The following is a 27,127-nucleotide window of genomic DNA, read 5'->3' on the forward strand; positions in this document are numbered from 1 at the left end:
ACTGTTCTACCATGAGGAAAGTAGGTGGACCTTGCTTTGTACACACACCACTCTTCACCGCCCAGACTGATCTTTGAAATAAAATAAAGAAGCATGGCAAACTAACTGAAACATAGGTAGAAATAATATATTTGGATTTCAGAAAGAAAAAAAATAACTGGCATAGCTTGAAAGGCACCCATTTCATAACAACACATGTGCAAAGAATTACAATAATTGCAGTGCACACATCGGTAACAGACAGAGCGAACAATGAATATTAAAAACACATTCCTAGAGCTGGCCCCGTGGCTTGGCAGCAGTGCACGGCATGGAGACCTGCACGGGAGTCAAAGAAAGGCTGTCAGCTTCCAGAGCTGTCATAGCTTGGCAGAAGCTGAGGAGAAAAGAGGAGGGAGGAAGGTGGCAGTGATTGTCCCCATCAGTGTGACTGCCATCTCCCAGTGGCAGAGCCCTAGGATGGCCTTAGGAGGATTTCAAAGAGGAAGTCTGCCTTTGGCCCTTTGGGGCTGTAGTTTAGAGCTGACTTTGAGCCAGGTGGAGATGGAGGAGGAGTGGGGGTAGAGAACAAACAGAGAGAAGGTAATGCTGGGAACACCCAGACAGTGCCCTGGACAAGCATCCCAGGCTTCTCTCTCAAGGCTTGCCTACAGCATGATCTAGCGTGATGAACTTCACTGCTGTGGAGACATAAACTGGGAGAGTGTTTATTTTCTGTGGACTAAACACATTGATCTGCCTTTTTCCCTTCAGTATTTGCTATGCGGTGGCATTAAAGTCTGCAGGGGGGTTGGGGTGGTGAATTCTCCAGGTGGTATGTTCCAGGGCCTTCAAAGGCACATTAACTAAACATCCAAGGTACACAATGATCTTTTCACTGTGAATCCCTTCTATTGTCAGCAAAGACAAAAGGCCCTTCTCTTAAGTACAGCTTTGGTTTTGAATGTTCAGATTTTGCCTCTCACCACTGGCAAGGAATTGACTCTTCAATCCTTGCAACTTTGGCAATGAGAGAGGCCAGACTGTGAGAATCTCTAACCAGAGTTTGGTTCACACACTGGGAGTTGAGGTGCTGGGATTCTTAAACTGTGGGCCATGAACATTCAAGGGGTTGGGAAGTAGAATTCAGGGAGATTCATAACCTTGGATGGGAAAAAAAAGGACATCTTTATTTTTGCTAGTCTCTGAAATTTAGCATTCCTTTATTTATAAATGTAGAAAACAAATCACAATAATGTTAGTAATACTTATGACTTTGTCACCAGTAAAAATTATGGGTATTTTCATGTCATTTCACTGTTGTTTCACACATCTCCAATTGTTAAGCTTATCATTACTTGGAATTATGGTAATTATTTGACCTGCTACAGATCTTGTTATTTTACGCATTAGTGAAGAAGGGCATAGCATAATAAAATACTTTGATAACTGCATTTCAATACATTGGTTTCCTTTGACATATTATGTGCTATATTTTCTTTTTAAAAAGATTATTCTGAGAAGGGGTCCACAGATGACTTTTCCACACTTGCAGAGGGTTCCATGGCACACACAACACTGTCCTAAACTCAGTAGGACCCAGTCTCTAAAGCAGTCATGAGGAACTGGGCCCTCTACACAGTGAACTCCATAGTAGGCTGGCCTCATGTGTGTCTCTATACATGGGGGAGAGAAAGAAAAGACAAACGTACGGCTCCAGACTCAACACTGAGGATTTAACAAAGGAACTTCTCACTTGTCCACTCTCTAGATATGCTCAACCAATGTTAGCATTTGTAAGACAAAAATTCATATTTTCTCTTCAATGATTTGCGGTAGAGCTCTAAAATGATTCCATTAAAAAGAAAATAAAATAACCCCACAAAAAATTTCTCCAATTTCTCCAGATGCTGGTCAACAATGTTTGCCATGGAATCACAGTTGATTGGGTAGAGAGAGGCTGATGATGAACTAACTGTATTTACCAATTTCTGCACCAATGGTGGAAGGACAGAGAACAGCCATGAGAGGTTCAGATAATAGAAGACAACATAGGGTGACATCTCTTAAATGAAGGAGTCCCCTCAGAGAACTGACACCTATAAATGTTGTACAGGTAAATTAGAAAGTCCGTTTGTTTTCACTAGCCCTCATGATAAAGGAGAAGAGTAGTTTAGAGTTAAAAGCAATGATTCATTAGATTTATCAAAACCTGAAATTCTAAAAACAAAAACAAAAACAAAAAACCCCCAAAACCTGAAGTTCTGCTGAACTCTTGTGCTCAAGTAGAATCTAGTACTAGAAGGAAAGCTGGGAGAAATAGGACTACTTCCAATTCTCAAAAATATGAACCTCAGAATTGGGCTTACAAAGGACAAAATACTCCTTGAAAGAAAACATGTGAAATATTAGCAATTTTCAAAGGCACCCCCCCTTTTTTTTTTTTAACTCAGAGAGAAATATTGAGTGTCTTACTAGAGTTCTAAATAAAGTCTTATAAAAAAGTTGGGAGGCATAGAGATAAAAAGATGGATAGATAATTTGGTAAAATCTAGATCTGTTATATTTCAGACACTATATTAGTTTTTAAAATACATTTATCAGGGCACCTGGGTGGCTCAGTCAGTTAAGGCTCTGACATTGGCTCAGGTCATGGTCTCACAGTTTGTGGGTTTGAGCCCCGTGTCAGGCTCTGTGCTGACAACTCAGAGCCTGCAGCCTTGGAGCTCAGAGCCTGGAGCTTCAGATTCTGTGTCTCCCTCTCATTATGCCCCTCCCCTATGTGCACACACATACTCTCTCTCAAAAATAAACAAACATTAAAAAAAATAAAAATAAAATACATTTATCGTTTAATTCTCTCAACATTTCTAGGCCCAAGTTTTTCAGATGGGGGCAAGTTTAAAGAATGAAATAACTTGACTAAGGTGATAAGAGTTAGTAAGCGGGATTTAAACTCAGGTTTGTCTGGCCCCCAAAGCCACTATTCCATTATTTCAAGTGGTTCCAATTATAAAAAAAAATATCACTGTGATTGAATCCTTAAAGCCCAAGAAGTTGTTATAGGAATTGAAAGATCAAATTTCAAGTCAGGAACATAAATGGCAATGTGATAACAGGTTACATATTGATAAAAGAACTATGATAGCAAACAAAATTGCTTCTTACATGCAGAATGTCAAATGGGCTTGTCCATCTATTTTAATCATTAACTTAAGTAAATATAAAAGCAAGCACCTGGAATTTAAGTGCTCCTTGATTATTTCATTTGCCAACATAGTAGTTTACTGTACCTATTGTCAGAATGGGAAACTGTCATCTCTGTTCCCTGTTTACAGGAAACAGAAGAACTTGTCTAGTGCATGAGACTGAACTGTGTTGTGTTCAAAGTGCATTTCTGTGTCAACTGCCATTTCTCATCTACTGTATCTGCAGAGCATCCAGGGTTAGAGCTAAGGCCATGATCACAGTTATAAACAATTAGGAATAAAGTAACAAAAGACAATCTCAAGGTCATGCTAGGATATCCATCAGGGAATTGCTGCTCTTCATGATCCATATGCCTCTTCCACTTTCCAGTAAAGCCATGATGAGAGAGCAAATGTATTTTAGCCTTTTTAAAAGTAAGTTCTCTATATCAAATCACAGCAAGATATTAAAGTCTACAAGCTACAGATATTAGATGCCACTTTGGGATGATGTCCAAGGCCTTATCCAGACCTAACTTTCTCTGATTCCAGGAAGTTAACAATAGTTAAGATAGAAAAGTCTCCAATGGGGTCTTCATAAGGTCCTGGAGCTGTCAGAACTTAAAGGGTCCATGACTTGAGTTTGGTTATATAAGACTACCCCTGGGCTCTTTCATGCTGCAGGAGTTAGTCAGTCAGTATGAATAACTGGGACAAGTTATAGGATTTCAAAGACCAAATAAATAACTTATGATCAGAAAATTCAATTTGTTCGTGAGGTGGAGAAAGGCATCCTACCATTAAGCAGTCAGATGGAAAACATGCAAACCACAGTTTGTAGAAGAGAAAAGAACATTAAAAGCTCTTGCCCAGAAGCACAGGCAAGTGCAGGAAACATACTCAGCAAAGTCAACGTGTCTATTGTAAATGTGGGAGACAAGAGCCACAACACTGACTGAAATCCCAATCTGTGAAATAACCAGCAACATCACTCACAGGCCAATATTTCCAATGGGGAGCACTGAGGAGTCTATGAGATTCACTCATGAGATGGGTTTGGAAAGAAGACTCTATTCAAGTGAAAATGCTCTCTGGGTCAGGCACGACAATGTGCCAGATTCCAGTGATAGGCAAAGATAGCACAAGGCACGATTTGACAGGGCCACCTTTTTCTATTAGGTAAAAAGTTAATGGGGTTCCTGGGTGGCTGTCAGTTAAGTGTCTGACTCTTGATACTGACTCAGGATGTGATCTTGCAGTCGTGAGATCAAGCCTCACATTGAACCCTGCGTAGGGCTCCATGCTGAGCACAGAGTCTGCTTGGGATTCTCTTCATCCCTCACACTCTGCCCCTCCCCCACTTGCACTTTCTCTCTGTCCCAAAATAAATAAACTTAAAAAAAAAGTTAATATCTTCTCTGGAAATAGAATAAAAAGCTCATAATAAAGCACACATTAATTACTGTTGCAAAGGATCTCAGAGAATTGCTGTGAATGGGGTAGTAGCAAAAATAATATTTCATTGTATATTCAAAAGTGACTATTACCTAAAGCAAAATCTGGCTGCTTTTTGCTGCCTTCTTATCCTGGTGTCACCTCTTTTCCACATCAAGGAAACTGTGGTATGTAAAATCAGACCCTATAATACTGCTATTGTTTTGGCATTTCTTGTAATATTAAGGTAGTATAATCAGGGCCACTACTAGCCCATTTGCTACTTTTGTGCAAATTTGAAAAAGAATTTCCCTTCTTCCAGGTGGATGCAGTCCCATGTTGGGAGTATGCAGTTTGGCAAACAGAATGTGGGCTGGATTTTAGTCCCATTCACTCTCAGCCTGATGCCCTTATGCAGGTACAACATTCTTTCAGTCTCTAGAGGGTGGGGCCTGTTACATATGAGGTTCCATTATACATCAGTGGGTGCAGCAGGTGCTGTTGGGGCCTGGTCATATGCCCTCAATCATTCAGGAGGTCACCTGCAGCTTCAGTGTTCAGCTTCCTGTATAAGCTAAGACTTCTTACCTCAAGCTCCTGCAACTCTCTGCTTGAGGGCTTTTTCTAGCTTCAGGAACATGCTAGGTAAGACAGGGACTAATGTCAAAGGGCAGTCTTTAAATCAAATAGGGGTGGAATGGAGTTGGTGCGTACATTCCCCAGCCTCATCACCTCTAGGTGAATCAAACTGAGGTGCATCTGTGTGGTGTCTCATAGGTCCTCAGCAAGATTGAGCCCCAGTGGCCAGAGTGGCCATATGTTTATCAACACACTCTGTTGACTTTCTTTCCTTCCTTGCTTCATTTCTTCATTCCCTCTCCATGTTTCCTGGGATCATCTTCCAAATCTTTGTACCTAAATCCTTCCCTCTGAGTCTGCTTTTGGGGGAACGCAAAATAAGATAATAGGCTTCCTCACTATAATTCTAACTCTTGGTTTAATGTACCTGTCAATGTTTAGAGCTTTAAATCTAAATTGACCAGTGTAGAAAATTCTTCATGAATGGAAGTACTCTTTCAACAATCAGATAACTTTAGGAAAGGAACAAACCACACTATAAAGAGAAAAGAAGCAAAATGGTCATCCAGAGAACATACAATGAGAAAATATTTCCACAACTGTCTTAAAGAAACTCTATTTAAAGGAAAAGCAAACCACCTATCCTGGCAGTGTCAGTAGGGGAGGAAGAGCAGGAAGAAAACTGAATGACTGTGCTTATTAGTATCTGTGTAATAGAGAACAGTCTTCAGGTTTAGTGTGCCTATCTCACATGGAAGTTTAGGAAGACAGAATGAATAAACGGGCAAAACCACAATTCTCTGAACCTCACCGCAGGAGCTTGCTGGAGGCTGGCCAGAAAGAGAAGCAAATGGGCATGGGGACAGACACAGTATGGAACAGGTGCTGCTCATCCATCCACCAAGTTTTGAAGGTAGTTCCCAAATGTGGGGACTCAATCAAGCATTTATAAAGCCCTTACTATGGTATATGGTATATACTGAGCACAGTGGTGGGCACTGCCTAATGGGGGCCCAAGAGAGAACTGGACATAAACTTTGTCCACAAGGAACTTGAAGATTAGTAAAGAACATAAGATATGCCAAGGCATTTGGAAGAGGCCAAAATAACTATCCACAAAAACAACTGCCTACTAGGCTCTAAGAATCTTAAGATCAGGGCTGTATTTTATTAATCATTATATGGCCTATAGGACAGTGCCTTGAATATGGTAGGTGCTCACAGATGCGTGGTTTTTGAGTAACCCAAAGAAGAATCTTATTCTGTAACACAAAATTTCATGGAAAGGCAGAAAAGGCAAAAAGCCATTGTGGCTAGGGGAATATGAGAAGGCTCATGGAAGAGGGGGCATTGGAGCTGATTGACAGTTCCAAAATAAAGTATACCAAAGTAAAATGGACTCTGTTGACTTTTCCTTTGCTTGTTGGCAGAGATCTATGCTTAGGTTTGGAGATTTGTCTATTCTTCCATCTCTCCTTGCTGTCTAATGGATGCATATTCAACTTTGACCTTTTAATATTTTTTTAAATGGTTTGCTGTTAGGACATTCTAAGTCACAACGTTTTCATCTCTTCACATCAATGGAAGGATATTATTTCATTGCTTTTACTACAGCCGAGGGACCACCGTCAGTTTATTTTTTATTGGTGTTCAGAGATATACTTACAAACACAAAAGTTCATTTGAAGCTGAGAAACAAAAAAATGGGAAAATGTGCCCTATTTGGGAAAGCCAAGCCTCCCAAAGAGAAAAGGAGAGGCTGCCAAGTAGATTTATGTCTTAATTTGTGATTCTTCTTCTTCCAACTTATAGCACCCTACTCCTTGACACCCTCGCTCACTTTGCCTCTGCTAGGAATGACAACAGTAGGCACTCTGTGTATGACAAAGGAGCAGCACAGGTTTCTGTGGAAGACCTTAACTTAGGGAAACCCTTGGACAAGCAGTGGTCCCTGTAGATCCAACAGAATCAGCAACTGCCAGGTGGATAGATTAACTTTTCCTTAATTGTCCAACCACATGAAATTGCCATTTCTGTCCATTGGCAATTTGGGTCAACAAATGGTTGAATAGCAGCAGTTTTCCATTGTTCAAACTAATAGTTTTACAGGACAACTAGTACATCAGCTAAGAAATAAAAGTGAATAAATAAATCTTCAGGCTTTTATTCTCTGATCTCAATTCTGGCCTTGAAATCTGTCCACATAGAAGGGATATACTGCATAAAAATTCCTAGTAAGTCTAATGAAGACACCACAGGGAGAGTAGATTTAAATTATCTCAGTCCATGAACAAGGATGGGTAAGCAACAGAGAACATGTCTGTTCTTAGCCCAATCTAATGGTCACACCTCTCTGGACTCCTCCCACTGGTGCTGCTAGAAAACTGATTCAAGTTCCTGCCCCTGTGACCAGCCAACTTCTGTCTCCCACTCTTACTTTTGGACACAGCGAAATCCCTTTATTTTGGTGTCTTCCCAGGCATCTCCAAAGCTACTTTGCTTCTACCCACCTACCCACATACTCCCTTCTCTTCCCTTTAGCTCTCCAGTAAACTTAGGTTCTAAAGGTTTAGGCTTTTGCTAAAAGTGTAGCCTTGGAGACTTTCTGCTTACTGATAAAATAAACTTCCCCTGGGGCAAGGGTTGTGGGAGGAAAAAATGGGAAAAAAATGTAATTAATATCACAAATTATTTAGCCACAGGAGAATTTATGGTAGAGTGGTAAGGGTTAGAAATATGTAAGAGGTTCTCCTTACTAATTTTGCCTGGGTCAAACTAATTCTCTTGATACTTTAGACCATTTTAAGACCAAGAGAATATCCTGGAATCATTTCCCTCCAGGCCCTCTTCCTCTAGGGAAGCAAATTAGCATGGCCTGCACCCACAAAGGAAGGACCAAGGTTATTGTGGGTTTGTAGAACAGATTTGGGTTGGTTCCCACCATGTCTGAACTGGTTCATGAAAAATAATCCTGACAAAGCACAGGACTCATTTTCAGACATTTAGGATCAGAACAGGGCAGGACAAAGGAACTTCCTCTTTGAGCCCTGAGGTCAGGCTCCCACTTTGCATTTCTTTTGACTCTTAGAGCCATTCAAAATTTTTGTTTCAAGACTGCTTCAGGCTCTTTGATGCCCATTCACATGTGGGCGGCACTGGTTTATGTTTAAATGTTGGTTTTTTTTGTTGTTGTTGTTATTGTTTTTATTTGACTTTCCGTTTGCCCAGTTACCTGGGTGATTGATTTGGCTTTTTAAAAAGCCACTTTCAGAAGCCTTAACTTTCCATGCACCACTAACAGCAAATATTTCAAGCCTGAGTCAGACAGCCACTGTCTTTGGGGAGGTCACCATGGTGAGGACTTCTCTTCATTGGTGTTCTCTCCTGCATGAGATCCAGCCAAGGAAGTGTCTAAAGGGATGAGCTGGAGAATGCTCTTGATGCAAAAAGAAGTTGGAGTTTCAGCCAGGCCTTCCGAAATTCCATGCAAAGGTGCACTTGGATGATTTAGAGAAAACAGTAAGCAACAGAAAGTAAAAGAATAGCTGACATAACTCTGCTCCAGAATGGTCTGTTAAACAATGTTGTTTTCTGACATCATCTTGGAAAAGTAGACAAAAGGACCTCACCAGAGGAATATGTATCAATGACAAAACCTTTATGCTGGATAAGAAATGAGAGATAGTAAAAATGGATTAAAGCATCCTGTGGAGTTAGGAAGCAATAAAACATGTATGAATAAATCTTCATTTAGGACGGGAATCTCAATGCCAAGAAAAAACAAACAAACCTGCAGCTCACTGAGTTAGGACATGTTCTTTTCTTAGTTCCTCAATGTGTAAGAGGAGTGAGGAGCTTTCTGGCTTGTTGGGAAGAAAAAGCTTCAGAGGGAAACAAAGGGGGGCAGGCTTAGGCTTGTTGGTGGGGCTGAGCCGTGAGCAGATGAAAAACTAAAACAACAGTCACAATGATGAAATGCTTCTAAATGGCCTCAGAAGGACTTGGAATGAGGCCCCATACCCACTATCTGACCATTTAATCTCTGTGTGTGATAGAATAATCCAATATGCATTTTCCTCTTCCACTCTGCGCAAAAGGTTGTAGAGGTTGAAAGACAGCAGTGAATGGCACCTTACCTTATGAATGTGGAACTGAAAGGTGTTGAAAAACCAAAGGAATTTTTTTTGATATCTATTTAGTACCACAATCATACAATGTCAACCCTGAGGTCATAGGTTTAGCAAGCTTCTCCACTTACAGAAAAAAAAGATACTTAGGGGGAACTGAACCCCCCCACCCCATTTTTTAACCAAGAGCCTTTAAGTAATTTTTCATGGCACTATGAGTTCTGGGGTCATTTTCAAATATTGAGCTCACCCTCTGTCCAAAGATGGTGTGGGCAACTTTTTCTCCTCATAGGCTAGCTCACGTAGGATGTAATTCTTAGCACAGCTTCACAGCAGAAAGGGGGGTTGTCTCTTAGCTTAGGAAAGAATGATGAGACTAGAAACCCACAACCCAGAGCAGAACACAGATCTTGCTTCAGTCATTGCCCTTCCTCTTACCATCAGAGTTTGGATAGTCTGACAGATACTGAAATTTTCCTAGAGAAGTTCATTCTCAAATATTGATAGGACATCAAGAGAATGAAGTTGCTTACTATGGAAAGAACATAACCCTATAAACACAGGAAATGACTAACCGTAAAACGGATATTTTAACAAGTGATGAAACTAGATAATTTTTGCTATTTATTTGCTCTTGTACAAAAATGACAACTAGAAAAATGAATCAAAGTTCTGGCTGGGCCTTAGAAACAACTTTTGATGGGTCAATCTACCCCTTTCATTCATGACTAGCCCCTTCCCCACACCTGTCACCTACCCGTCCTAGCATCCTTGGTGAACAGTACGGCAGAGAGGGAAGAGCCAGTATTTTGCAACCTGGACATATTACCACAATATATATTCCTTAACTAAGTAATTTCATTTCCTTGGACAAACAGCTTAACCTTGCCTGAACCCCAATTATCTTATCAGTGAAATGGGGATACTCATACTTTCCCTATACCAAAGCTTACTGTGAGAATCAACTACAAGAACACAAAGGGAAGACCTCTGGCCACTGAAGAGTGCTGTATGCAAGTGTGGTTCTACAAAAATGGAGCTGTAAGGCTGACATTCTGTAGAACACTGCTTCTTGCACAGAACATCCGATTAACCATAAAATGTAGAGAGATAAGTGATGACACTTTTAAGAGTGGTTAAAATTGTCTGTGGATTTCTACTTTTTGCAAAGACTTCTTATGAACATAGATACCTTTCGCCTTTTTTGAGGATGTACCATATTGCCCTATACTCTGCTATTTTTCTTTATAAGAATTTCAAGATCCTCTTTTTTTAATGTGCTGATTAAAAAAAATTTAGGTTTATTCATTTATTTTGAGAAAGAGGGCAAGTGGGATAGGGGAAGAGAGAGAGGGGAGAGAGAATCTCAAGCAGGCTCTACACTGTCAGCCTGACACAGGGCTTGAACTCATGAACTGTGAGATGATGACCTGAGCTGAAACCAAGAGTCAGATGCTTAACCGACTGAGCCACCCAGTTGCCCACATGTGAATTTTTAAAAACTGAGATATAACTGACATACATTAGTTTCAGGTGTATACTATAATGATTCAATATATGTATATATTGCAAAATGGTCATCATAATAAGTCTAGTTAACATCCATCACCATGCAGTTACAAATGTTTTTTTTCTTGTGAGGAGAATTTTTAAGATCTACTATTTTAGCAACTTTCAAATACACAATACAGTATTACTAACTACAGACCCTCTTCTTTATGTATCACATGCTGCCCAGTTCCCATGAAGGAGAGTGAGGACTTTACTTAGTAGCTCCCCTTAATTTTCTCAACAATTGAGATGTTATAATTACTTTTATCAACGGCATGTTGTTAGGACCATGCAGGAAAAAGTGTTTATTTTCAATTGAGAACTGACACATTTTCATAAATCCCAAGCCCTAGGTTCTTCAGATTTCAGACTCTGTAAATTAATTTTATCAAAACAAAGAAGCAGAAGAAGAAAGCCTACATCACCCTGGAACCATTTTGTCTTATGCATTTCTAAACTAATCCAAAGGCAGTGATGTTTGTTTCTACCTTCACCCTGCCCCACCACTTTAGATTTACATGCCTTTGCCATTGGGCCAAATTTGGGGCAGGGCTGGGGGAGAGAATGGATGTCAGAGGAGACACACATTTTATTTTTTATTCACACAAATCTGTTCAACTTTTATTACGGTCATGTGAGCTCTCTAGGCAAGAGAAAATTTTGAATGAACTCAGTTTTAGTGACCAGGAGTGGAAACATAAAAAGAACTATTCAGCCTCTCTGGTTTCAGAGATAAGTACAAAGGGTAACTGGCATTAAGTCTGTAGTAATAGCTGCTCTAAGTACTGACCATGATTTGAATCGCTCAATAACTGATTCTGGGGAGGCTAGAATATTTATCAAGCCATTAGGAGAGGCTGTTTCTTGCTGATAAGATGCCTACAACTGATGAGGTCCACCTGAAGACGCAGATGAGGCTGGGCTGAATTTATAGCCATTTTTAGTGAGAGCAAAAAATGTTCCTCTTAAGAACAGCATCAGACATTCATCAGCAAAATTATCAATGTGTCTCCTGGGGCGAGCCTATAGAATCTTCACGAAACACGGTTGGTGAACAAGGTGACTAGATACTAACTACACTTAGACTTGGCCAGAAAGTCAGAGTTTCCCTGATTTGGAGGCCGAGGAAGTAGGGATATAAGAGTCATTAACCTATGGATCTCACTTTTCAGAAAAATCTTACACTGAATTATAAGGTGCCAGATATGTGATGATCCTATGATTAAAAAAGTTAAATGACTCATTTTATGTAACTTGAGGGCCTTATTTTGGTTCATTACTATAGGGGGATAAGTTGCAATACAGGCAATTTATTAAAGTCAAAAACAAGCAGCAATAAAGCAGCAATCACCTGCATTTTATTTTATCTCTGTGAAGCTTTGCAGCTATGTGTAACTTCAGTGCCAGCTTTTACATTTTGTATTTTTAAAAAATTACACATAGACTATTTCATACTTAAAATATATGACTTTAGCAGCTTTTGAAATTTAAACTGGTTTTTCCAGATAGATTTTATTTTTACATTTTTAAAAAATGTTTATTTATTTTTGAGAGAGAGAGCATGAGCAGGGGAGGGGCAGAGAGAGAGGGAGACACAGAATCCAAAGCAGGCTCCAGGCTCTGAGCTGTCAGCACAGAGCCCGATGTGAACTCAAACTCGTGAACCATGAGACCATGACCTGAGCAGATGTCAGATGCTTAACAAACTGAGGCACCCAGGTGCCCCCAGATAGATTCTATTTTTAAAAATAAAATCTATGATGAGAGGCAGATATGCTAACCATGTAGGGTGACTGGATGGTCTGTTCAGCAGACTAATGGCCCAAATCCCTTAATGCCTTTAATAGAACATTCTTCCTACCTTCTCCTTGGTTGATTTTCAAAGGGATATAGATTTGCTCTTTTTAAAAAAAGTGTACTTATTTATTTTGAGAGAGTGAGAGAAAGAGAGAGGAAGAGGGAGAGAAAACGCAAGCGGGGGTAGAACAGAGAGAGAGAGAATCCCAAGCAGGCTCCACGGTGACAGCACTGAGCTGACATGAAGCTGGATCCCAAGAACTGTGTAATCAAGACCTGAGCTGAAACCAAGAGTCAGACACTTAACCAACCGAACCACTCAGGCACCCCTAGATTTCTTCTTAATTAGCAACACAAAATTTCCCTCTTTCTAGGCTCAAACTAACTGCTTCCCAACATTTGCCTATAGCTTGCTTATAAGAAATAATATTTACGGAGGATTGATTGGAAAATAGTTATTTTACTCCACTTGATAGCCTAGATTTTTATTTCTGGATCAAACCAGATCATCAGAGAAATGGCTATTTGCTTCCTACTGGGTTCCTCCTGACCTTGAAGAATGATTTTTAGAAATGTGGATTGGTTTTCCAGCTTTGGCCTGCTTTTCAGAATTCTCTAACAAATAGCACTATATGATTTGTTGCTGTAAGGCTAGCTGTGGTGGAAAGCATCAGTTGTCTCCCACTCCTTCCCTCTGTCCCACCCAAACATCTACTGTAGGAGGAGAGCTCAATCTTCCAAGGTGGGAAAAGTGTGTGTGGATGTGCACATGTGTGTGCACACGTACATGCATGTGTGCATGTGCACACATATGTTCTCATTTCATTTACACTTGTGGCTTCTCTGGCCTCCTTTTCAGCTTTGATCATGAAGACTCAGAGCCACCCTTGTGGCCCCACTTTGGGCTACTGCATACCTGTTAAGAGTACAGACTCTGAAGCCACACAGCCTGGCTTTGAATTCTGCTCTACCAACTGTAGCTTAACTGAATATTAGGATATTAGAAACAATATTAGAGATTATCTAATACTCAGTTGCCTCTCCTGGAGCCCTTTTCTGTTCGCTCCTATTGTGAATGTTACCCGAGTGCCTCTCATGTCTTCAATATATTGGAGGGATTCATGACAAAAGTACTCTGAGTTCAAACCCAAATTCTTGCTGTTCTGCCACTTTCTTGGCAGCGTGTGAACAAAGGACAACAGGATGGATGAGGAACCTGCATCTGTAAGGTTGCTGCTGCATGGATAGCCTGAACCCCTTTCTTGGAGACCCCACTCCTAGTCTCCAGGGTGGCTATGCCCAGGAGACAGTATCAGCTCCAGAAAGCTTGGGCTTTGCTTCAGAAGCAGCAAAAACCAATGAGAAAAATCTTTCTTCTTTTCTGATGTGCCTTGTTCTGACACATTTCAGACACTAGATACACTAGATTCTGAGTTTGGGGCTTGCTGGAGAGCCTAGCCCTTACACTGGCACTAAACAGATAAAATATTAAGCACCAGTGTGCTCCCCAAATCATTAGCAGCTAGTCCACAGGTAATGAATTCAGCCGTAGGCTATTTGGGGCCTGTTGTTTTTATTTCCTACCCATAGCATGCACTTTTCGGTAATGAACTCTCCCTGCACAAAATGAAGGATATACACTGTGCCCCCAGAAGGCTTGGAATGCCTCATTTATGCCAGAAACGATGGCCCCGAGGGCTCCAAACCCTCCATCAGGAGCAGGGAGGAAAAAAAGACAGTCACATAGCTGTCTAGCCTTGCTGACTGGCTGGATGAGAAAACTCTATTTCTTAAATCAAATTACTGATTTGAAACAGTTTAGAGTATTTTAAAAGTCTGTAAAAATGGATCAAAATTAAATGGCACAACTTTTTCCCCTTCCATAATTATTTTAAATTCCTTCATTAGTTGACCATTAATTTTAATTCTTACACTAACCCTAGGAGGCTGGTGGCTTTGGCTCCTATCACATTTGAGCTCCTGTTGGAGAAGCCAAGTCTCAGAAGTTAAGTGGATTTCCAGAGATGTCCTGATAAGTGAGTGCAGACAGATTTCGAAGTCAGTCTTAGTTCCCTAGTCTGGTATTGAAACCTTCAAATTCCTACTAGTCTAACCTTAATAGTCCCCCGAGGGAAAAAAAAAATTAAGTGAGGAAGAGCAATTCACTTTATATCAGGCTACACAAATATTTTCAGCAAAAGGGAGAAGCACATTTTCAATTTAGACAAGGTATCAGCTAGACAGACAAATTATGCAACCCTAAGTGAGTTGCTGAATTGTAAGGCTTTGGAATGGCATAAGTTCCATTCATTAAACTATCAAAGAAACTTTGTTTCATGTACATTTGTGATCATGGGTGTTTGGGGGGGGTTATATTACCAGAATTTTGCTTATTGCCCTTTGGAATATAAATATCATACAGTTTAAATACAAGGTATTATTTGAAACTTGTTTCTTGGCACTAGACTCATGAAGTCAGCTACTAGTTATTTCCTGCCTGGCCTTTACAAAGGCTGTATTGGTCTTTTAGTTCAATGCTCTGAATCATAGTGAGGGATTGTAGTGATTGTGCTTAAGAAATTGTCTTCAAATATGCAAAACAGTAAGTTAAGTGTGGAGTGAACTTGGCTATTTGATCTTTAAATCCAGAAGAATATTGCAAAAAAAAAAAAAAAAAAAAAAAACCCACACACAGAATGAGGGTTAAGGATGGGGGAGAGAGAAAATAATTCTCCTCTAATGTATATATTGATACATTCCTTTCACTATGAATATTATTATGGCTAAAGGCTGAGCAGGGGCAATGTAATATGGCAGAACTGTTTAACAAATCTGGGAATGAATTTGTTTTCAGTGATTATCAGGTATCAGGACTGTTTGTATTATGACTGAAAACCCAACCCAAACTGATTCAAGTCAAGAGGAAATGTATTTGCTGATGTAAGCAGCCATTCCAGGCAAATCTGTTTTCAGACAAGGCTTTACTTAGCAGGGATACCAGGACCCAGTCTCTCTACCTCTGGGCTTGGCTCTGTTTTCTGTAATGTGTTGGATTCATTCTTTGGCTTCATGGGTTTCCAGGAGGTTATAGCAACTATTTCCTCTCATTATGCTCAACTTGAACTACAGAAGTTTCACTAAGAGTTTCATGGCATCTCACCATCTCTGTGGCCAGCAGAATCTGAAGTTCTGGATGGCTGTGCCTATGCCCATGACATCTATGGAGTTTGGTGTGGAGTCAGTTCTGCCATTACCTGTGTGGATTGAGAAGGGGAGGAGAACAGATACTCAAAACAGAATGGGGAACTGTTAAAGGAAAAAGGGTGAATGGATACCATAAGGCCAAAATCCTATTTCTTTTAACACAGCATGGTCATTAGTGGCAGTAATAAAGGAAAAATACATTGGAATTTTGCAGTCTTGGTACATTTGCATTTGCTCTTTCTTCTGCCTGGAATACATTTCCCCCACCTCTCTGAAGAGACAATTTCCTGATACCTTCACTCTGTCCCACTTACTTAACATTGTTTATTTCCTTTATGTAACTTTTCTCAATTTGAAAGTACTAGGTTTATTCACTTGTCTATTTCCTGTGTCTTCCCACTAGAATTATACTCCTTCAAGGCAAGGGCCTTGTTTATATTACTCACTTTTGAATCCTCGGCATCTAGAACAGTGCCTGATACATAAAGGATTAATAAATGTTTCATGAATAAATGTTTGGGACACAGAAAGAACAGAGTGTATTAGAGATAAAACCACCCACTTTGTCAGATACAGACAACAGTGTGAATCACTGCACTTCAGGCAGAGGTTCTGAATTTCTTTTGTGCAATGGACTCCTCTGGCAGTCTGGTGAAACCTATGGACCCCTTCTGAGAATATTTTAAAATGCATCAAAAAACACATTGGGTTTTCAATCAAAATTATTTAGGAATACAGTTATTAAACTAAACATTTATAAAATAGCAATATATATGCTTCTTTATTAACAGAGAAAATAACAAAAATTTCATGATGCACCTAATAAATACATGATTTTAAAGTAATGCTGACAATAAACAGTATTTCAAGATAACAGCAATACCTAGAATGTATATGAAATATATGTGATTTCTAGCACATTGGTAACAACGTCACAGGTGTGCTCATACTACTACTGTAGCTTGTTGCCTACTATTGTAATTGAAGGAAATGCTAAACTTCTTTAGAGGTTACTGAAAATGAAGATGAAATTTTTTTCCCCATCTAAGAGTATGGATCTCTGAATTCTATCTACAGACCTCTTGGGTGGGGGCTGTGGACAAAAAGGTACAAACTTTTAGTTATAAAATAAATAAGCTCTGGGGATGTAATCTACAGCATGGTAACTACAGTTATTAATATCATATTGTATACCTGACAGTTGCTAAGAGAGTAGATCTTAAAAGTTCCCATCACAAGAAAAAATTTGTAACTATGTTACAATTTGTAATGATGGATATTAACTAGACTTATTGTGGAGATCATTTTGCAACATATTGAATCATCACATGTTGTACACTTGAAACTAATACGATGTTGCATGTCAATTATATCTCAGTTAAAAAAAAAAAGAATCCTGGGCTAAGGGCTTCAACACTCCACAAATGGGGCAAGATTGAGAATTAACATTAGAGCAATCAACAGTAATGCCTAAATCTAATCTTTAATTACCTAGTTGTGACAGTATTATTTCTCTCTCTCTCTCTCTCTCTTCCTCCCTCCCTTGCTCCCTCCTTATTATCTATGTATGAACTATTAGGATACTATGTATTTCTCACCAATAGAGGTAATTTAGTTCTCATTTAAATACAGTTTTCTTGCCCTCATAGTAAGTACTGAATTAAAGGACTCCTTAAGTACTGCTAAGGAAAAATAACCTGACCAGGTGATGTACACTATTGTTACCATTCTGGTTCTGTAATAGGAGAGAACAAAAATTCATAGAATGGGTGCTCCTACAGGGATAAACTGTGTAGCTCAAGTGTGTCAAGACCTACAATATATGCAGGGAAGAGTTGAGGACATTAGATAATTCTCTTCTATAACATGCTCACATATCACATTTTCCTTTTGCATGAGGAAAAGAATCCATTTATCATGAGTTTTCCTTTTTCCTGTAAATAATAAAATACAAATCCCAGTGGCTGTGATGCAATGCATTTACCTCTCTGACCTTATGTTTTATGGTAATTTCTTTATTTCCGTCTCTGTAGCTTATACTAAATTCTATTGGAGAAGAATTCACTCACTTACTTACTGCATGTTTGGAAATATGTAAAGGGGTGAACATCACAGATTTCATTCTTTCTTCTCACTCTTGATTTCAAAAAATTATCATCCAACAAAGGTGGGGCCCAAAAGAGAAACAAGAACTCAGAAGATACACAGAAAGCCACCTGTGATGCTCTCCAAACTAGAAAATGAGGCTGTGTGAGTTAATGCATCCATTCCAATAAGGGTCTTAAAGAGATATTTAAACATTTACTTTCTACTCTGACTCAAGGACAAACTGTGACCCTCACACAAACTTTTTCTTGATTCTTCTAAGGTATCATCAAGAATTTAGTGGGGCACCTGGGTGGCTCAGTCGGTTGAACCATCTGACTTCTGCCCAGGTCATGATCCTGCACTTTGTGGTTTCGAGCCCTGTGTTGTGCTCTGTGCTGACAGCTCAGGGCCTGGAGCCTGCTTCAGATTCTGTGTCTCCCTCTCTCTCTGCCCCTCCAGCTCTCTCTGCCCCTCCCCCACTCTATCTCCCCAAAATAAAAAACATTAAAAAATTATTTAAAAAAAGAATTTAGTGAAATGGTTATAACTTTAAAAATTTTGAAACATTGTGAAGTGTAGTCGTTTGGTCATATAAAGTTTGCACTCTCAGATGTTTTCAACAATACCTATTCCAGCAAGGACAGGACATTTATGGGAGACTATATGTGATCTTCCTCTCTGGGGTCCAGATATGTTTCTGAGTCAACCTCTCTCAGAATCCACCAGGTTGTGGTAAGCAGGAGACTGATTATCTTCAGTCATTCATGCTGCCAGGAGGTCACAATTCTCTCCAAGATTCCCACAAAGCCTGAGGCTCTCTTGCCTTTGTCTAGATCAGTCTTTTCCCTCAGGAGAAGGATGAGAATGAAGTAGGAATAGGTTTCCGTGGATCCCTAAATAATCACTATGTATTTCAGGAAATAGCCTGAAGTGGCAAAATATGGTTTCTGTGATGGTTGTGTTCGTGGTGATGAAAAATTGACAAGTTTCACAACCACCAGAGCAGCATTACATTTGATGTAATATGAGGTTTATGCTAAGTGAAATAAGTCAGATAGAGAAAGCATATGATTTCACTAATATGTAGAATTTAAGAAACGAAACAAAAAAAGAAAAAAGGGAAAACCCCCAAAACAGACTCTTAACTGTAAAGGACAAACTGATAACTATCAGAGGAGAGGTGGGGGGTGGGCAGAGATGGGTTAAATACGTGATGGGGATTAAGAGTACACTTCCCATGAGGAGCACTGAGTAATGCACAGAATGGTCAAATTGCTACACTATACACCTGAAACTAATAGAACATGGTATGTTAACTACATTGGAATTAAAATAAAAATCTGTATTTAAAAAACATAATATGAAACAGTATCTGTGTTTTACTATTATTTTGTTCTGAAACTTTTTATATAGACTTTTTTTCACCCTGAGTCAGGCAACAACATGAATTCTTGACTTGATGACATCTCTTTAGCTTATTATTAATTATGAAAAGATAATTCAGCCAGTTCATGCTGAAAATACAGAAATCAGGTAAATGTCTTAAATGTTATTTTAGCCATGAATGAATAATTAGATTGAAGCTTTCATAGTCACAGTATCAGAGTTTATTGAACTTCTCTTAAGCCCTATAATAAGTGAACTATCTCTGAACTTAGATATCAATAAAATATTTTTCCATTAAAAATGCATTGAGTAGTTGAAAACGGAGAATTTCTCAATGTGATTCAGTTTATGCTGTATGAAGCAGAATGTCAGATCTTTATATACTAACAACTTCAAAAGTTACCATGGAAAATTAAATTATAGCAGAAATTTATAAATTCTGGTGAGTATAAAAGGGCACTGGAGAAGGGAAGAAGCAATTTGGATTTGGTAAATAATTTGATCTTTAAATTCTTTTGAAATAATTTTTAAATATAAACAGTGTCTTGGCTCCTCAGAAGTAGTTTCTAGTTTGAAACTATTGGAGGGAAATTTGGTCTTTTTTTTTTAATTCTTAATTAAAATTTTTTTTCTTAAGTTTACTTATTTTTGACAGAGAAAGCGAGAGAGCAAGAACAAGTGGGGGAAGGACAGAGAGAGAGGGAGAAAGAGAATCCCAAGCAGGCTCCACATTATCAGCACAGAGCCCAATCAATGCAAGGCTCAATCTCACCAACTGTGAGATCATGACCTGAGCCAAAACGAAGAGTCGGACACTTAACCAAGTGAGCCACCCAGGTGCCTTGATTCTTACTTTTAATTCATAAGTAGTAGAACCTATTTCTAAATGATTAATAGGTTTAAATCCTCAAAAATTTTCTTTATAACCATATAACATTCTATAAAAGTCTTGGTTATCTCATGAATTCAATTTATAAACACATTTTAAACAATCACGAGTTGTTGTTGAATTATCAACAAGATAGTCTTTAATTGTTGCAAAATCTTTACTCCATTTTATAATCACTGAAGGATGTTTCTAAATGAACTGGAAGGCACCCAAAACAATGGGACTGATGCACAGTTCTCCAGGCATATGAAATACTTGTTCAGCTGTCTACACCTTCAGTTAACTTAATATATGAATGTGCAAGGGGCATCCTTTTGTGAGATTTCAGTGTCAGATTTATGAAAACAGATTCTGGGTTACCAGGTGCTATGGCCAGAAAAGAGAATCAGTTTCTTTTCTTTGTATCTCTTGTGAATTCTGAGAAACATGTAACAAAAACACCAACATACTGTCAACTAGGCAGTTTACTAATCAATGAACTAATGTATGTAGATGAAAAAGTGTCTAGAAAGAAACTGTGACATCATATATTTTTTCCTATTAATTATTAAAAACACAATTTAGAAGGGGCGCCCGGGTGGCGCAGTCGGTTAAGCGTCCGACTTCAGCCAGGTCACGATCTCGCAGTCCGTGAGTTCGAGCCCCGCGTCAGGCTCTGGGCTGATGGCTCGGAGCCTGGAGCCTGTTTCCGATTCTGTGTCTCCCTCTCTCTCTGCCCCTCCCCCGTTCATGCTCTGTCTCTCTCTGTCCCAAAAATAAATAAACGTTGAAAAAAAAATTAAAAAAAAAAAATAAAAACACAGTTTAGAATAAAACACCAATACACACACACACATAAAGTAATTAAAGTAGAGCTAGTCTGCTAGGTTTCTCCAGAGGAGGTGTTCTTCACTGTCCAGTCACCTGTGATTAACTGACTGATCTGGCAACACCACTCACTCTTGATTCTTTGCACTTTTATCTTTTAAGACAGGTCCAGAGTACCAAATGCTGACTCAGTTGGCTCACTCCCACTTCTTCCCCTTCCCTGGTTCTAGCCAGAACAGAAAGGAATGGAGTGACTGCCTTCATATCAAACACTCCTTGAGTACCTTTTACATGCTTGACCTCATTCTCATTACTTTGGCTGAGGGAAGGATAAAGCATAGTTCTAGTTCTCATGGAGCTTGCAGTCCAATGAAGGGGATCAATACCTAAACCTTGGAATTAGGAAGCTAGGGCCTGGGGATTTGTACTTTTGAGAAGCACCAGAGTTGAATATGGGTTATGCCAAAATTTAATAATCATGACTTCAGGATGAGTTTATAAACTTCACAAGGTTTTACCAAATAACAAAGTTACCAATAAGTTACCAATGATCAAAAACATGTAATTTTTCTGGTGTGGGCCACTGGTTCTGAGATACTTTATTTGGTTATATGCTCAAGAGCTACTTCATTCCCTTCCCATAGAGCAAAATAAACACTTTCAGCTTTAAAGTGACTTGATATAATCTCTCCCTCTTATAAGCTTGTAATTTATCTGTGTATTCAATGAACAATTTGAGAATTTTTACTAAGATAAGAACGCTTGGAGCAATGATTTCTGTTGATTTCAGTTAGTTCTTAAGAGACAAAGGAGATACTGCACTATGTTGAATGGAAAGCTCAACCAGTAAGGAATTTATTTTTACAACCTAGGGCCTCATGATTACCTCAGAAATCCTAAAGAATACATCCTGGCCTTGACAACTTGGACAAAGTGCTATTATGGATGCTGAGAAAAATTACTATAGATGCTTATTCTTGACTAAATTATCCAAATGCTACAAAGGGTCATTTTTCACTCATAGCCGTAGATGGGCACTGCTGTAAATACTGAAGTATTCAGGACCATCTTACCCTAGCATCTATGGCCTCTAGACATTGATTCTCAAGCCTGGCTTCATCCCAAACCGGAACCCATCCCATGATCTTTTTTTAAAATTTTTTAATATTTATTTATTTTTGAAGGAAAGACTGACAGAGTGTGAACAGAGGAGGGGCAGAGAGAGAGAGAGAGAGAGAGAGAGAGAGAGAGAGAGGCAGGATCCGAAGCAGGCTCCAGGATCTGAGCTGTCAGCACAGAGCCCGATGCAGGCCTCGAACTCACCAACCATGAGATCATGACCTGAGCTGAAGCTGGATGCTTAACCTACTGAGCCATCCAGGTGCCCCCATCCCACACTCTTAGTGTCTGGAGCAGGTAGAGGGGCAAAACATCAGCATTTGATTCTAATGTGTGGCCAGGTTGAGACCAATAGTGCTAGGCCACCTGAATGTGATACTGTTTTATGAGTACCACTGAGTATGCTCAAAGTATGGAGTCAGGTGATGCTACAGACTTTCTCGGTCTTCTTTAGGATAGCTTTTGAAAGGTCTACTCTTACAGTGTTCCGTCTTTAGCAGAAAGCTTTGTCTTATTGAATCTGCAGGCAGAAAAGGAAAATCCTTCACATCTTGAGATGTGGTGAGTGTATAAATTGATATGCAGGTGCCATGTCCCTGGCCTGCTGACTGCTGGGTCAACAAAGTCTTCTGCCTGCATTTTTATGACTCTGGTTTTGGTGGTAAAAGGATGATCTCTCACAACCTAAGACCTTTCTTTTGGCCAAAACACTGAACAAAGTTACATCATTCATCCACATTTATTATATGTTTAATTATGTCTTGCAAAAAAAGATGTCTTGGAATTCTAATCCCAGTACCTTAGAATATGACCTCATTTGGAAGTAAGATCTTTAGAGAGGTTTTCAAATTAAAATGAGGTCATTAGGGTGAGCTCTAACCCAACTGGACAACTCCTTTAGACAAAGGGGGATATGTGGACACTGAGATAGACACAGAGAATGCTGTGTGAAGACTGGAGTTATGGTGCCACAAGGCAAGGCGTTAACAGAAGCTAGAAGAGAAGCCTGGAATTGATCCTTCCCTAACACCTTTCAGAGGTAGAATAGCCTTGCTAAACTAGGTCTTCTAGCTTCCAGAACTGTGAGACAATAAATATTTGTTGTTTAAGTCACTCGGTTTGTGGCACTTTGTTAAGGCATCCCTAGCAATTTAATACAACTTCCCAGATTAGAGAATTTGTAAATAATATTTTGCATTCTTACAGCTAAACAATTTTTAATTATTTGCAAAGGGCAAAACATACAGTATCAAATTACTAGCTCTCAGGAAATGGTGTTTGATGCTATTGGCCTTGAAGGATCAATGGGAGTTCAAAAGTCAAAGACTCTGGGGTGGGGCCGAGGCAAGGAAACAAGAGAAACAAAGATGTACAAGTAAATGTAGAATGTACTGCAGAAATAAAAATAATAAACTTTATTTGGAGTGTACATGTAAGTGCTCGGGAGCATTGAGAGAAAACACTGTAGAGTAATGCTACCGTCACATTGACAAGGGCCTTGAACACCAGATAGAAGGTTTTGTGCACATGGTCGCCTGGATGGCTCAGTTGGCTGAGCATTTGACTTTGGCTCAGGTCATGATCTCACCATTTGTGAGTTCAAGCCCAGTATTGGGCTCTCTACTGTCAGCATGGAACCCAATTTGGATCTTCTGTCCCCTCTCTCTTTGCCCCTCCCCCACTCATGTGCACCTCTCTCAAAAATAATAAATAAGCATTTTTTTTTTCAAAAGGTTTTGTGCACAAACTGGCACTTAGCAGGCCGCTGGCAGATGACTGTTCTTAAGCAAGGGTGTTACAATACCAGAAATGTGTCTGAAGAGGCACCTCTCACAGCATGTTCTGGAATAGATTAGTCTGGGGGAAAGACTGGAAGCAGAGACTGAGCTGAGAAGTGATTGAAATAGCCCAGGGAAGTGGTGGTGGGGGGTGATTCCATTGGGGACAGAAAGAATGAGGCTCCAGAAGCATTACCACAAAGGAAGAGAGATATGCAGGAACTTCAGGCATGTGACAGACTTGATGTGGAAATGTTTTTAGGCATGTGGGATTTTCTGGCCTATTACATCACACACCTCAGTGTGCCTGGGCATAAATAAAGCTGGCCTGAAGAGGTTCTGCAGTTACAAAGAGAATCAGGATTCTTACCCACCAGGATTCAAGTGGGAAACCCCCAATGATATTTATAACCTGGGGCATTCAGGAAATGTGACAAGGGACATGGCACTGTGTGAAACCAGTCAAGCAGCTGTGCTTAACACATCGATATCATAAGGTATGCACACATGAGCAAGAGCATCTAGAATCTTTCAATTCTACCCAAAGGCATCTGCTACACTGACCACTTATACAATCTAGTCAGGAGTCACCTGACATATGCCTGAAGTATCATCTAAGTTATTTCCCTTCTGTACGAAACAGCCATTTGTTAGTTTTCACACTTCAATCATCTTTTTATCACTTTCTCCCCCCAGCCAAAATAAACCCACAGCAAAGCAGGACAACTCTCTTTGGAAATATAGAAAAGTCACAGGTCTCATCAATGACTGGAGCTTTCCTCATCTACAGTGCATGACAGCTGCTTAATCTGCTTGGGCAGCTCAGTGCTCACAGGTAAGTTAGATGTGACAGTGCCAACTGGATGGATTATAGTGTTCAACATCAGGTCACCCTTTCACTTGAAACTTTGTGAATATGGACAAGTCTGGAGCCACAGAAGCAGTGTAATCCTTCGCCCTGGGCTCTGCAGGCTGAGCCAGCTCTATATGGCTGCCTGGCTCCCTCCTCCAGGCATTAGACATCACTCACCTGGCTTCTAAGTCCTGTCCTGAGGACATAGCTTTCGTCTGCTGATAGGAAAGTCCAAGTGTGGGAGTCCCGTATTAGAGGTTACTAGGGGCTACGAGCTGCTGTTCTGAGGAACTACCATCACTGAGGGGAAGACAGCAGCTCCCTCAGCTACCCTGTAAGGCAATCTGGAATCCTAGTTGCTCACAGAGCTGAATTCTGCATCTGGTTCGTACCTTCCTAACAAATGCATAAGAACAAGGCCTTAGCTTATTTCCACTGCCATCATCGTAACCTCAAAAATGCAGAGCTGAAGCATTTTTTAACAAAAGCAATTTGCACAAAGGATAAAGGATTTGATGATCATGAATAAAATAACATATATTCTACTGTTTCTCCGGGGTCCATTGGAAGGCAGTCCCAAAGTAGAGTTCAGAAAATGATTAAATATGTGAATGTAGTGAACCAGGCACACATTTACCCTTGTAGCAAACAACAGATCTTATCTCTGATAACCTTGGGAGTTGTGAAATTCACAACATACTACCTCTAATGAATGTATTGTGTATGTGTGTGTGTGTTTGGGAGGAGGAGAAAGAAGAAGGGAGGGAGGGAGGGAGGGGAGAGGGAGAGGGAGAGGGAGAGAGGGAGAGAGGGAGAGAGGGAGAGAGGGAGAGAGGGAGAGAGGGAGAGAGGGAGAGAGGGAGAGAGGGAGAGAGGGAGAGAGGGAGAGAGGGAGAGAGGGAGAGAGAGAGAGAGAGGGAGAGAGAGAGAGAGAGAGAAGAATCAGACAGGCAGAGAAAACAGTGGTAACAGATGGAGACAGATTCCTCCTGGCTTTGCAGTTTTTGGTTCTAGCAATTTGTGAATCTTTACTTCATTGCTGCCCTTGTATCCTAAAAGATACCCTTGTATCCTTTTGTGATTTCCCCCTTTTGTTTTGGCTAGCTCAAGTAGGTTTCAGTTGTTTACAGTCCAAGAGTCTTAGCATGTTGTGGGTGTTTCTCATGGTGGACCAAGCTAATTTCCACTAAAATATAATTACAGCAGCCTTTTTTCAAATTCTCTGAAAAAATGTAACTTAATGAATGATCTTGATTTTACGTTTTTCTCTCATAATTTATTTCTCAAACCACTGGCACTTGTGACGTCTTGCCTGGTTGTGAACACTAGCAAATGACAAAATGAACAAGCTGAGAAATGTTAATAGGAAAACTGAGAAATAGTCCCTTGTTCTTAGTGTACGACTTGTTTCACCAGATGGTAAAAATAATTCTGTATTGTGTATATGTATTTACGTGTACACATAAAATTTATGTCTGTAACACGGTCTGATCTTCTGCTGGTAAAGTAGATCCCAGCTTATATGTTAGAATTAAACAGACCAATAGGGGTTTTTGGCACCTGACCAAGTTTGGGAACCGCTGCCTTAGATTAACCTAAATCTCCCGTTTCCTTCATTCTCACCTCTCTGAGGGCACTGCAGAGTCATATGGGCTCCAATCTGTCTCTCCCACGACTGTTTTATCCCCTGCCGGCCCAATCTTGAGGCTTTCACTATGGGAGCATCCTCATAATGCACACTGGCACTGCACATGCACAGGGTGTCTGTTGTGTATGGTGGAGAGGAACAGAGCCTCGATGCATGTTTAATTGGGAAAGGAGCTGTTCCTCACAATGACCTTGGGGGTTGAAGGCCACACTGGAAGAAGAGCTATAGCATACATATCTCAGAGGCTTGCTCAACCTTGGGTCAGTCCCTATGAAGAACACCTACTCATTAGACTGTTTCTTTGTCTTGCTTAGAGATTCCAGTATTTTTTGTTAGGATTGTAGATGGGGTTTAGGGTGTCTTATTAAATATAATACAATTTTTCATATCAATTAAACATAGGGCTCACTCATTAGATGCTTTTTGTAAAATGTCTATTGAACTTCCCATAGTGTTCCGATAATAAAGGATAATTTTTATGTTTGTGGAATTTAAGACTATGTTGATTTTTTTCTTACTATTCATATGTTTTAATGAAGAGTTAAATGCTAATTATCGAATCTCCCTTTTTGTGAAGATCTCTGTTGCTCATGTAGATAACTGGCAAGTTCAATATTAATGAAGCTTAGTTTCCATAAATAAGGAAATCTGGCAATTATAACTCTATTTGCTAAAATTTCAAAGGAGCCAGTTTTCCCAT

The 27,127-nt window shown here is 39.8% G+C and overlaps 1 protein-coding gene across 12 annotated transcripts in view; it reads right to left on the minus strand.

Annotated features, from left to right (window-relative positions):
• Positions 1-27,127, minus strand: part of LOC147583271 (uncharacterized) — a 461,332-nt gene that overhangs the window by 262,316 nt on the left and 171,889 nt on the right. The window contains exon 4 of one of the 12 annotated variants that reach the window (XR_015247596.1): positions 15,620-15,909. The exons of the other annotated variants lie outside the window; for them this stretch is intronic. The gene's annotated coding sequence lies outside the window, so the exon portion shown is untranslated. Of the gene's footprint in view, positions 1-15,619; positions 15,910-27,127 lie in introns of those variants that run through there. 12 annotated transcript variants of the gene reach the window in all.

Source organism: Puma concolor, chromosome A2, assembly GCF_028749965.1.
Source record: "Puma concolor isolate L17-30 chromosome A2, mPumCon1.1.hap2, whole genome shotgun sequence".
Lineage (NCBI taxonomy): Eukaryota > Metazoa > Chordata > Mammalia > Carnivora > Felidae > Puma > Puma concolor.